The sequence below is a fragment of the Camponotus vicinus genome, unplaced genomic scaffold (genome assembly GCF_025532165.1).
Source record: "Camponotus vicinus isolate PSW18456_S1 unplaced genomic scaffold, iyCamVici1.0 SCAF_6, whole genome shotgun sequence".
In the NCBI taxonomy this organism is placed as follows: domain Eukaryota; kingdom Metazoa; phylum Arthropoda; class Insecta; order Hymenoptera; family Formicidae; genus Camponotus; species Camponotus vicinus.
In genome coordinates, this window is record NW_028141978.1 from 12,347,137 (window position 1) to 12,351,853 (window position 4,717).

General features: G+C 34.3%; 2 non-coding genes across 2 annotated transcripts; both read left to right on the top strand.

Moving 5' to 3' along the window:
- Window positions 1-3,250: 3,250 nt before the first annotated feature.
- Window positions 3,251-3,351, top strand: Trnay-gua (transfer RNA tyrosine (anticodon GUA)). The gene is made up of 2 exons: window positions 3,251-3,287; window positions 3,316-3,351. It is a non-coding gene; the product is annotated as a tRNA-Tyr (tRNA).
- Window positions 3,352-4,371: 1,020 nt separating this feature from the next.
- Trnay-gua (transfer RNA tyrosine (anticodon GUA)) lies at window positions 4,372-4,466 on the top strand. The gene is made up of 2 exons: window positions 4,372-4,408; window positions 4,431-4,466. It is a non-coding gene; the product is annotated as a tRNA-Tyr (tRNA).
- Window positions 4,467-4,717: the final 251 nt, after the last annotated feature.

The window sequence follows — 4,717 nt, forward strand, 5'->3', positions numbered from 1 at the left end:
ATCCCGTTAAATGGCTTGTACGTACAATACGGCCGACGATATGACTGTTAGATAATGATTTGCATTTGGTGCGAATTACATTTAATTTTCTCGCACATTATTTAATTAGAAATTGATATATTATAAATAAATTTTCATGTAAGGTCTCTGTATTATACTTCATTTTACGATATACAGGGTGTATCTGAAATGATGCACTAAACTTTAGGAGCGTATTCTAGAGGTCAAAATAAGACTTTTTTTTCCTATGAACATGGGTCCGCAAATGAACCCCCCTCCGAGCTAGAGGCCCCTAAAGTTTGGGGAAAAAATTAAAAATTGGCTGTATTTCAGAAAAAAAAAGGTTTTGACGTTACCTATCACCCTTTCTTGAGAGATAAATTGCGTTGCGGGTGTTTGGTCAATTTCACACATTTTCGAATTTTAGCTCGGAGGGGGGTTCATTTGCGGACCCATGTTCATAAGAAAAAAAAGTCTTATTTTAACCTCTAGAATACGCTCCTAAAGTTTAGTGCATCATTTCAGATATACCCTGTATATACATGTATAATATTAAAATATTTTTTTCATGTTAAATACTTTTCAATTAGATATATTATTAAAGTTATGATTTTATTATTCTATTTAATATGTAATTATAATTAAATTAGTAAACAATTGTTATGATATCTTCTACAGAATGATATGCGCGCGTAATGTTAATAGTACTTTATTATCTAGTCCTTCAAGTAAGAAAATAAAGAGATAGTCCGTTACTCGGTAATCATAATCCACTTTATTCATGATCGATTGGATAATGCGAATATGTAGTTAAGAAAATCGCGGACTAAATAATGCTTCTGAGCACAGTATTCAATCCAGATGATTATACACATATCGTTTCTCTCTACATATTCTCTACATTTCTCTCTCGCAAAATGCCCCTGTACATAATAAGAGGTGTCGTAATAAACGTGTCGTAATAAACGTGTCACGTTACATCGTTGATATATATTCAGTGACATTAAAAGGAAGAACTCATCGAGCAGAGAGAGCACGATGGTTACGGAGAAGTTGAAAGTTGAAAGCGATAGTGGAAGAAACTCGAGTGTTTTCTTGCATCATTTTTAAATTCAATTTCGTTTTCATTTTCACGATTCTCTGTGAAGCCGATAAAAATATTTTTCCATATAATTCCTCGTATACTTTTTATAGAAATCTCTATAACATCTGATCATCGAGTAATATCGAGAAATTCTTGCAAACATAATATAAAAGCAGGAATAGACGCGCGTTGTTCTTCCTGGAAATATAAATGAGTTAATTAAGAAAATATCGTTAATTATAAGTATCTTTGATCAATATTTAATAAAAAGTACCGTGACATTAAGGAAAGAAAGAGAGAAAGATATCAATCAGGAATCTATTAACAAGCGCTGGCAAGTCTCGAAACAAAAAGGCGTTCTTTGTGCCTTTCACTGTAGAAAAATTCTTTTGATATCGCGTCTCTCAATCACTGTTAAAACGCATGTAATAAGAGCTCGTGAAACGAGCTGATAGCAAGGACGATATCGAATTATCGATCGCGAGAAATTTGCACTCTCGTGACACTGACGAGACAGTCTCGAGGTCGAGCAATGATTGTTCGTTCGATCGATCTTCCGGTCTCGTCCTTGCTTGCGTCCGAAGGAAAACACGTCGGTCCATTCGAAAGGGCCACTCCTGTCGATGAAAGTTGTAACGATTCTATTGTATTTTAAGGGGATGCCGGAGTTCTGTTTTACCGATAAAATGTTATATTTCATTTTTGTCCGAAATCTTTTTATTAGTTGCACAAAATAATAAATGCTCTTCCACGATTAAAGTACATACAGAAACAAAGCGGGAACCTTCTGATTTTATATTAAAAATTTTTTTAAATTGAAAAATCGTAAAAAGGTCATAACAATATTTGCTTAATATAAAAGTTTTGCAGTTTGTATGCACAAAATATGATAGGTTCCCGCTAGAGATTGTATGAAGGAAGATAAATGAACTTTTAGAAATGAGTTTAGAAGCCTAATGAAAAAGATTTCGGTTTATTTACCGAAATCTTTTTCATTAGGCTTCTAAACTCATTTCTAAAAGTTCATTTATATTCCTTCATACAATCTCTAGGGAGAACCTATCTTATTTTGTGCATACAAAGCAAATATTGTTACAATTTGACCCTAGAAGCCGATAAAAAACTGTAATTTTTCAATTTTTTCTTAATTTTTAACATAAAATCAGGAGGTTCCCGCTTTGTTTCTGTATGTACTTTAATCGTGGAGGAGCATTTATTATTCTGTGCAATTAATAAAATGATTTCGGACAAAAGTGAAATATGACATTTTATCGGTAAAACAGAACTCCGACATCCCCTTAACGGCTAATAATCGGAGCACACGCTTTCGTTACCAGAAAACAATCTCCTCCTGGAGAAAAGCGATTGGAATGCACGTGGGTGAGGCAACGAGGTGTGGCGCGTGCTTCAAGAACAGTGCAGCTTTATTTTAGGACTCTGAGCTATCACTTGAAACAGCGTGAATCTCGACTAGATGTCAAATGCGATAAAATTAGCAGACAAATTAATCGGACAGAGTAAGAAAGTCAGATGCGAAACGTGTCAATTAAACCGTTCTAGGAGTCTCCAGACGGGAGAAGAGGAAAGGGTTAACGAGAATGTAACGGGAGTTACGATCTTATCGCGAGTTTTGCCGCAGGTGAAAATGCCGTGACTTGCTTCTGCTTTGGAGAATGGAATCTGCATAATCGCTTTCCATTGATTGAGTTTTCGCTTCACCCAGAGGCGGGTTTTCCATCAGGTGGAGTCTGCTGTTCGCCACCAGAAGGCAATCCACCTGGCAATTTGTCCCTCGTTACCATAACGCGGTTTATTTCGCATAAACGTCGACTTGGCGATAATCTCTCCCGCGACTCACAGACTCGGCGGAATCGGGAGAAGGAAATTCTGCTCGTTCAGGCGGAACGCTCGTGTAACGCCGGTAGCGGAACATGTTTTATTATTACGATCTCTACCTGTCTTACGATGAAAGTGTTACATTAATATCACGGTCGCAAAAGAAAAAAAACGACTTATCCGTCCCTGCCAGCGGTGTCGTAAATTTTTATTGCTGTTGTTTTGTAAATTGCCATTCTACCAGTGGTTGATTGAGGCCCAATCCGGACTATCTGCTCGCTTTTATCAATTTTTTTTTATAACGATACAATTAAATGAAATTAGCAACAGCCTTCGATAGCTCAGTTGGTAGAGCGGTGGACTGTAGTTGTTTGATTGTTTGTGTGATAAAAGACATCCATAGGTCGCTGGTTCGACTCCGGCTCGAAGGAAAATTTTTGCTTTCAAAACTTTTGATTTCAAAATGTAATTTTGGGCGGAGGTAGATTGTTGAAATAAATCCGGTATTTTAGATTTTTTATTACTGAAGATTATTCAACTCTAGCTCGAAGCGCATTTTTTCCTAGAAAGCGAGATTTCTTCGAATTTAATTTCTTTCTAATGTGTATTTTAATTCGTTATGGAAAAATTTTTAGAGGCAACAAGCATTTATTATATTTCAATAGTTTCAAATTAAAATGTGATGTAATGTTAAATAAAATATTTTTGGTGCCAAATTTGCCTGAGGCAGTTACAAATGTCTTCCAGAAAAATAATCAATTACAATTGATCGCATGCCTGAAACTCTGCAAGATATAGATGTGTGATAAGATACACACGTGAGAAAAAGATATTTAATGTGCTAGATAGATATAAAAGATACACTTTCAATAATTTCACCGATAAAAATAATAGAATATTGCTTGTAAAGATCATTTTCACAGATCGCTATATCAAATCTCTCGGATCTTACGCATTAAAATTAAGATCCTTTATTTGACTTTAAAATTGCCATAACATCTCACTGTTATTTGTGTAAGCTATTCGATAAAGAGATGATAGCAATTAAGATTATTTTCAAAAATAATCATTCATAAGTAGCTGAAGTAGATTGAAAAAAATTCAGTTTGAAAAACTTTTTATCATGTCTTTTTCAAGAATTTTTTCTTTTGAATCTATTTAATAATTATAATAAGACCGCATTATAAATAATTGTTTATATTCCTGTAGAAATGTACGTATATCTTCAATAGCTTCATAGAAAAATAGTGCACGCACGATGACTTGTAATAATTATTTTTCTAGAGGGCATAAATTCCATAAATTATTTCTTCAAATTTGATTCCAAGGATATTTTATTTTACATTACACTTTGTCTGTATTTAAGATTTTGCGAAAATAAGTGTGTTATTTATAGCTATAGATAAAGGCTCTTGGAAGATGTGTGTTACCTAAGCAAGCTTCATCAGAAGCCTTCGATAGCTCAGTTGGTAGAGCGGTGGACTGTAGAGGTAGCTTCATTAAGGTAGATATCCATAGGTCGCTGGTTCAAATCCGGCTCGAAGGACATTCTTTTTTGTATCGCCAGGATAGTGCAGCCTTCAAGCTGATGCCCAAGCTGATTGCATCTCGTAATGATAGAAATCATTATCATACTTAATTCGTTACATTTTGTCATCGCTTTCTTTTATAACAATAATGACATTTTTGGAAATATTTTATTCGTATTATCATTTAATTAATTTCTTTATTTTTCGATCAAGTAATAATTTCACATCATGCGTACTATAATTATAAATAAATAAAACGCATGTATAA